This window comes from Natator depressus, chromosome 28 (genome assembly GCF_965152275.1).
Source record: "Natator depressus isolate rNatDep1 chromosome 28, rNatDep2.hap1, whole genome shotgun sequence".
Lineage (NCBI taxonomy): Eukaryota > Metazoa > Chordata > Testudines > Cheloniidae > Natator > Natator depressus.
This window is the reverse complement of record NC_134261.1, coordinates 12,936,611-12,944,966: the sequence shown is the minus strand read 5'-3', so window position 1 is coordinate 12,944,966 and position 8,356 is coordinate 12,936,611. Positions and strand designations below refer to the sequence as shown.

At 53.7% G+C, this 8,356-nt stretch overlaps 1 protein-coding gene across 1 annotated transcript in view; it reads left to right on the top strand.

The window, feature by feature from the left end:
- Window positions 1-4,588: 4,588 nt before the first annotated feature.
- Window positions 4,589-8,356, top strand: part of LOC141978920 (uncharacterized) — a 32,133-nt gene continuing 28,365 nt past the window's right edge. Inside the window, exon 1 of the mRNA XM_074941305.1 lies at window positions 4,589-4,608. The gene's annotated coding sequence lies outside the window, so the exon portion shown is untranslated. The remainder of the gene's footprint in view (window positions 4,609-8,356) is intronic.

Below are 8,356 nucleotides of genomic sequence, written 5' to 3'. Positions count from 1 at the left end.
CTAGCAGCCCAGCTCGTCCTCCCCGCCCAGTGGGCTCGAGGGGTGTTAAGCCTCCCGCTCTGCTGCCCACCCTGAGCCACCGTACCCAAAAGAATTAAAAGCGGGGAGCGGGGATGCAGCCCCCAAGGGAGTTCTGGGCAAGAGGCCGACCAATAGGGGTGCATGTAATTCCCTAGAATGGTAGGACTGGAAGGGACCCGGAGAGGTCATCTGTTCCCATCCCCTGCACTCGTGGCAGGACTAAGTATTATCTAGACCATCCCTGACAAGTGTTTTGTCCAACCTGCTCTGAAAAATTGCCTATGATGCAACTTCCACAGCTTCCCTGGGCAATTCATTCCAGGGCTTATCCACTCTGACAGTGAGGAAGTTTTTCCCAATGTCCAACCTAAACCACCCCTGCTGCAATTTAAGCCCATTGCTTCTTGTCTTGTCCTCAGAGGTTCAGAAGAATAATTCTTCTCCCTCCTCCTTGTAACCACCTTTTATGTCCTTGAAAACTGTGATCATGTCCCCTCTCGGCCTTCTCTTCTCTCGACTAAACAAATCCGGTATTTTTTTTCCAATCTTCCCTGATGGGTCATGTTTTCTAGACCTTTCATCATTTTTTGTTGCTCTTCTCTGGACTTCCTCCAATTTGTCCACATCCTTCCTGAAATGTGGAGCCCAGAACTGGACACAATCCTCCAGTTGAGGCCTAATCCGCGCGGAGTAGAGCGGAAGAATTATGGTAATTCTCGTGTCTTGCTTTCAACACTCCTGCTAATACGTCCCAGAAGGATGTTTGCGTTTTTTTTTTTTTTTTGCAGCAGTGTTACACTCTTGTCTCATTTAGCTTGTGATCCACTCTGACGCCCAGATCCCTTCCCGCAATACTCCTTCCTAGGCAATCATTGCCCGTTTTGTGAGTGTGCAATTGATTGCTTCTTTGCATTTGTCCTTACTGAATTTCATCCTATTGACTCCCTAGGCAATTTATCCCCGTGCTTAACCACCCGGATAGTTAGGAAGTTTTTCCTCATGTCCAACCTAAACCGCCCCTGCTGCAATTTAAACCCATGGCTTCTTGTCCAGGCACATGGTGCAGCTGGAGCCACGTACAGCTCTTCAGAAGTTTAATATGCAGCTCCTTGTCTAGGCACCGACTTTCCAGTGTGCCAGGCCTGCTCAACCCCTGGCTCTGCCACAGTCCATGCCCCCACTCCACCCCTTCCTGTGCCCCACCCTGAGCCTCCTGCATGCCACAAAACAGCAGAGGGGTGGGGAGGAAGGGGGAGGCACTGATTGGTGGGGCTGCCAGTGGGTGGGAGGCACTGGGAGCAGGGGGTGGAGGACAGGGAAAGGGGCTGCTGACGTATTACTGTGGTTCTTTGGCAATGTACACTGGTAAATTCTGGCTCATTCTCAGCCTTCGGTTGGCCATCCCTGAGCTGGAGGATACCTCACAAATACAGGTGTCAGAGGAGCAGCCGTGTTAGTTTGTATCCGCAAAAAGAACAGGAGGACTTGTGGCACCTTAGAGACTAACCAGTTTATTTGAGTGTAAGCTTTCATGAGCTAGAGCCCACTTCATCAACGCAGCCGTCAGGAGCAAATGTCCCTTCTAGCAGTCGGTTGTAAGCAGCCTGCAGACAAAAGCCAGGTGTCACCATTAACTACAATTACATCTGTATGCCCCCCCACACACACAGACGAGGGCACACATGCCAGGTTCCAGGCTCCGTAGGCATCTACCCAAGACAGCTGATGGCTAAGTCTTTCTTCCTCCTGCCTGGGTTTTTCCAGGCACCACCATTCCCTCCCTGTACCAGGAGTTCACACAACAAATTTCTGGTGGCCTCAGCATGCAGCCACCGACTCTTGCTGGGGGCCACACTGACCCTTTCCCCTGAAATATTTAGTGAACTTTAAAAACACAGAGGAGTCCGGTGGCACCTTAAAGACTAACCAATTTATTTGGGGAAGGGGGGGGGGGGGCTGCTGGGTAAAGCTTTCCTGGTTAGAAAACCCACTTCTTCAGATGCATGGAGTGAAAATTACAGATGCAGGCATAAATATACTGGCACATGAAGAGAACTGGAGTTTATTTCTTTGCACAGGGATGAGCATCATAACTTGGTCCACCATACCCTATGCCCAACTCCACATGGTACGGTCACACCAGACTTTCTGTTACCACTGTGCTGTAACTAGAGGCTCCTGGGCAAAACCTAGGAGTTCTGGGAGTTTTTTCCTCCACCATAGACTCCCCTTCAGGAGAGGCCAGGCCTTCCCATTCCATGCTCATTAGGTCCAGGGGCCCAGTATCCTTCTCCCGTAGAGCAGTTGAAAAGCGGAGAATCTTGTGCGTTCCCAGGGGAACCCCCTCATAGGGAAATAGCAGGTAATTTGAGCTGTGGGTCCACAAAAGTTTTCAACATCATTTTAAATCTTTCACCCAGACAGTTGCTCAAGGGTGGGAGGGAGGTAACCAGAAGTGTGGAACATCCTATTTCTCTCATAGTCACGCAAAACATAATCCCAACTAGAAAAGGAGGACTTGTGGCACCTTAGAGACTAACAAATTTATTTGAGCACGAAAGCTTGTGCTCAAATAAATTTTAGTCTCTAAGGTGCCACAAGTCCTCCTTTTCTTTTTTGCGAATACAGGCTAACACGGCTGCTACTCTGAAAGCTGTCATAATCCCAACTATACATATAAAATGATGGGGTCTAAATTAGCTAATTTAGGGAGAGATCTTGGAGTCACTGTGGATAGTTCTCTGCAAACATCCACTCAACGGGCAGCGGCCATCAAAAAAGCAAACAGAATGCTGGGAATCATTAAGAAAGGGATAGATAACAGGACAGAAAATATCATATTGCCTCTATAGAAATCCATGGTATGCCCACATCTTGAACACTGTGGGCAGATGTGGTTGCCCCATCTCAAAACAGATATATTGGAAAAGGTTGAGAAAAGGGCAACAAATGATGAGGGGTCTGGAACGGCTTCTGTATGAGGAGAGATTAATAAGACTGGGACTTTTCAGCTTGGAAAAGAGATGGCTAATGGGAGATATGATAGAGGTCTATAAAATCATGACTGATGTAGATAAGGAAGTGTTGTTTACTCCTTCTCATAACACAAGAACTAGGGCTCACCAAATGAAATTAATAGGCAGCAGGTTTAAAACAAACAAAAGGAAGTATTTCTTCACACAACACACAGTGAACCTGTGGAACTCCTTGCCAGAGGATGTTGTGAAGGCCAAGACCATAAAAACGTTCACAAAAGAACTAGATAAGTTCATGGAGTTTAGGTCTATCAATGGCTATTAGCTAGGATGGGGAGGGATGGTGTCTCTAGCCTCTGTTTGCCAGAAGCTGGGAATGGGCAACAGGGGATGGATCACTTGATGATTACCTGCTCTGTTCATTCCCTCTAAGGCACCTGGCACTGGCCACTGTTGGAAGACAGGACACTGGGCTAGATGGACCTTTGGCCTGACCCCGTAGGGCCTTTCTTATGTAGCACAGAGATAAAATTTGCCCCGAGTCAAACCCCACTGAGCTGAGAATTGCTAGTGAGGCATTCGTCATCATGTTTGCCTCTAAAGGAGAGAGAATCCACTACCACCAGAATATATTTTCCCCCATCCAGGTAACTTTGCTCAGGGGCCCTACAATGACCAAAGTGACCCGCTGAAAATGGTCGCCTACGATGGGAAGCGGAATCAGGGCAGCCTGGCCCTCAGCTGGGTCCTTCCCCACGCTTGGTCATGGCTCACAGGATTTACTATATTTTGGTACTATCTCAGAAGCCTCCGCCTAGCCGAAGTTCTCGAGTCAGCACTGTCTGATGTGCTGTTTTCCTTGAGCCTTACGACCTGTACCTCGTGGGCCCGGCTGAGTAATCTAAGCTGGTTCTCTTGGGGTACCGAAAATGGTCTCCATATTTTTTCTGGCTGCATTCCCCTCTCCGGATTTATTCTTTTCCGGTACGGTGATTAAGGGCGGGCGCCAGACAGGGGGGCTTGACACTCAGGCCTGCGTGGCAGGGATGAAGAGCGGGGCTGCTAACTCTGGGGCGCTGCCTGGCTGGTGGGGTGCAGCTGGAGCAGCCCCCAGAGCCGGAGCAGAGTTGTGTGGGGCTGGGAAGCTGGTCTCTGGCCAACAGAGGCTGGTTCAATAAGAGATGTGACCTGCCCCCCCCCCCCCCGCCCCAATCTCTCTTGGCATGCGCAGCTCGCAGTGTGGGGAGCTGGGGGGGAAGGGGGGGGACAATCCTACATGCGCAGAGGCGGAGCCCAGAGAAACTACATTTCCCACCACACCTGGGGCTTTCCAGGGCGCTCCCCCCCCCGCAGGTTGCAGGCTCAGCCCGGCTGGGAGGGGCCGAGAGCCGGGGGGGCCGGGAGAACAAAGGAGGAAGGACCGTGCGTGCGATCAGCTCCTGCCCCTGGAAATGCCCCGCTGCAGCCGGCGGCTGTGAGCAGAAGGGTCTGTGCCGGGGGGGGACCTTCCTTAACCCCCCCGCCCCGCCCGGGGCCGGGCCCCGCTCCCGCTGGAGCCGCCCTGGGGCCGCCCCGGACTCCGCCCGCCCCGCCGCGGCGCTGCAGCCTCCAGGTACCGGAGCGAGCCCCGGGGGCGGGCGGTGACTCTGCCCCCCGTGTCCGGGGGGGACCCGGCCTCTCGCAGCGCCGGGATCTGCCCCCCGTGGGGGGCTGGGCGGGGGGAGACGTGATCGGAGAGGGGGCAGGAAAAGGGGGGAGGGGGGCAGATGGGAAAAATATCTGTGCAGCCAGGATATGGCAGGGAGAGGAGAAGAGCAGGGGACCCGCGGGGAGAGAAAGGGGGGGGGGCTGAGATCCCCTCGGATTTACCGCTGCCCCCTCCCGTGGGGATAATGGACCCCTGCACACCCCCTGGGGGTGATGTCCTGTCCCGTCCAGTGGCACCCAGACCGCTTGGAGAGCAGTGAATGACTCTCCTCTGCAGCCTTCGCCGACATCCCGGTGGCTTTCTGCTCATGCTGTACAGCAGGGGTGGGCAAACTTTTTGGCCTGAGGTCAAGTACCGGGGGTAGCCGTGTTAGTCTGGGTCTGTAAAAGCTGCAAAGAGTCCTGTCGCAGAGGAGCAGCCGTGTTCGTCTGTATTCGCAAAAAGAACAGGAGGACTTGTGGCACCTTAGAGACTAACCAATTTATTTGAGCATGAGCTTTCGTGAGCTACAGCTCACTTCATCCAGTGCATGCAGTGGAAAATACAGGGGAGAGATTTTATATAGACAGAGAACATGAAATCTCTCCCCTGTATTTTCCACTGCATGCATCCGATGAAGTGAGCTGTAGCCCGCGAAAGCTTATGCTCAAATAAATTGGTTAGTCTCTAAGGTGCCACAAGTCCTCCTGTTCTTTTTGCGAATACAGACGAACACGGCTGCTACTCTGCGACAGGACTCTTTGCAGCTTTTACAGATCCAGACTAACATAAGTTTTCGTGGGTGAATACCCACTTCGTCGGATGCCTGGAGTGGAAATTTCCGGAGGCAGGTATAAATATGCTAGTAAGAATCAGGCTAGGGATAAGGAGGTTAGTTCAATCAGGGAGGATGAGGCCCTCTTCTAGCAGTTGAGGTGTGAACCCCAAGGGAGGAGAAACGGCTTTTGTCGTTGGCGAGCCAGTCACAGTCTTTGTTTAATCCTGAGCTGATGGGGTCAAATTTGCAAATGAACTGAAGTTCAGCAGTTTCCCACTGAAGTCTGGTCCTGAAGTTTTTTGCTGCAGAATGGCTGCCTTTAAATCTGTTAGTGTGTGTCCAGGGAGACTGAAGTGTTCTCCTACAGGTTTTTGTATATTGCCATTCCTAATATCTGATTTGTGTCCATTTATCCTTTTACGTAGGGACTGTCCCGTTTGGCCGATGTACACAGCAGAGGGGCATTGCTGGCACATGATGATGGCGTATGTTACATTGGTGGAGGTGCAGGTGAATGAACCGGTGATGGTGTGGCTGATCTGGTTAGGTCCTGTGATGGTGTCGCTGGTGTAGATGTGTGGGCAGAGTTGGCATCGAGGTTTGTTGCGTGGATTGGTTCCTGAGTTAGAGTTACTACGGTGCGGTGTGTCGTTGCTGGTGAGAATATGCTTCAGGTTGGCGGGTTGTCTGTGGGCGAGGACCGGCCTGCCTCCCAAGGCCTGTGAAAGTGAGGGATCGTTGTCCAGGATGGGTTGTAGATCACTGATGATGCGCTGGAGAGGTTTTAGCTGCGGACTGTATGTGATGGCCAGTGGAGTGCTGTTGGTTTCTTTCTTGGGCTTGTCTTGCAGCAGGAGGCTTCTGGGTACACGTCTGGCTCTCTTGATCTGTTTCCTTATTTCCTCTTGTGGGTATCGTAGTTGATTAGCCTGATTCTTGCTTGCATATTTGTACCTGCCTCTGGAAATTTCCACTCCATGCATCCAACGAAGTGGGTATTCGCCCACGAAAGCTCATGCTCCAATATGTCTGTTAGTCTATAAGGTGCCACAGGACTCTTGGCCACTTTTTTGGCCTGAGGACCACATCTGGGTGGGGAAATTGCATGCAGGGCCGGGGCAGGGGGTCGGGGTGTGGGAGGGGGTGCGGTGTGCAGGAAGGGGCTCAGGGCAAGGGGTTGGGGCAGAGGAGGGGTGTGGGATGTATGAGGGGGCTCAGGGCAGGGGTTGGGGTGGAGGAGGTGTGCGGGGTGTGGCAGGGAGTTGGGGTACAGGAGGGGTTTGGGCTCCGGCCCAGCGCTGCTTACCTGGAGTTGCTCCAAGGTGGCAGCAGTGTGCACCGGGGCCAGGACAGGCTCCCTGCCTGCCCTGTCCCTATCCCCGCACCACTCCCAGAAGTGGCTAGCACCATGTCCCTGTGGGGGGGCGCAGAGGGCTCCATGAGCTTCCCTCGCCTGGGGGTACCTCCCCTAAAGCTCCCATTGGCTGCAGTTCCCCATTCCCTGCCAATGGGAGCTGCCAGGGGAGATCCCCCCCCACCCAGGGGCCGCAGGGACGTGGTGCCAGCCACTTCAGGGAATGGCGCGGGCCCGCGGTGCCAGGGGGCTGGCAATCCCATGGGCCGGACCCAAAGCCCTGAGGGGCCGGATCCGGCCCCCGGGCCATAGTTTGCCCACCCCATGCACTAAGCTCCAGAGGTCCCCGGTCCAATGCTGCCCAAGACAGGGTGTTACGTTCTCTCCAGTCCTTCCCCCTTTTCTCTCTAGATAGCAAAGATCAAAATCTATGGTGATCCCCCGCCCCGTTTTCTCTCAAATTCCTGAGACGTTCTCTGTTCTCCTCCACCGATTGTACCCCGTTTTCTCTCCACTTCTCCAATGTCCAGTTCAAATCTCAGGTTTGGGGTGTTTCCCTCCCCACGATTTTACCTGCAGCGACTTGTCCTTGTTTAAGTGGGAAATCATTTCCCTGAATGATTTCTGAAATGGGAAGAGGGTTAATGGGCAGAGGTTGGGAGAGCCCTGAGACAGGGACACCTCTGGGCTGGGCTGGGGGGGCCGCTCTCTGCTGGCCACAGGGCCTGGAAAGGCCCAGAAAGGGGAGGGAGTAGCAAGCGCCCCCCATGGAGACGGCCCCAGGTTTCCCAGTCCCAGCTACTTTCCCCTCCCCGCCCAACCCAGCAGCCTCTGCCCCCCCACACCGCCTGCTAGTCAAATTCCCAGACCCACAACCAGTGACCTTCTGACTCCAGCCCTGCTCCTTTCCCGTGGGAAAGCCACATCACCCAGAGCTCCCCGCTGGCCATGTGAAGGGGAGACAAGAAGAATCCATCCCATTCTGTTGTTCATTGAATATCGCTGTATAATCTCCTCAAATTTCCCCTCTTTTCTCTTGAACGGTTGAATGGTGACATAAAATCTCCCCAGATGTTGGTTCTTTTCTCTTATATTGGCAAATATTTAGTGTGTGCCCCGTTTTCTCCTCAGTTCTGAAATACTGATATCAATTCCTTGAAAATCTTCCCGCTTTTCTCTCCAGGTGTCGGACTGAGATCAGGGCTCTTATGGTGCTGACGGTGGCTGGGGCCTTGCCTGAGATCAGGGGCTCCCGCGTGCCGGGCACTGCACAGACCCTGACCGAGTTTGGGGCCCTCGTTGCACCAGGGACTGCCCACACCCCGAGAGAGCGGGGACCTTGTCGGGCCGGGGGCTACAGGGACCCTGGCTGAGCTCCGGGCCCCTGTTCTGCCAGGCCCTGCAGAGACCCCAGCACGGGTCAGACCCCACTGTTGTGACAGGTGCTGTGGAGACCCCAACGGAGATCTGCGCCCCTATTGTGCTGGGCACTGCAGAGACCCCAGCTGATATCAGGCCCCCCATTGTGCCAGGAAAACTGA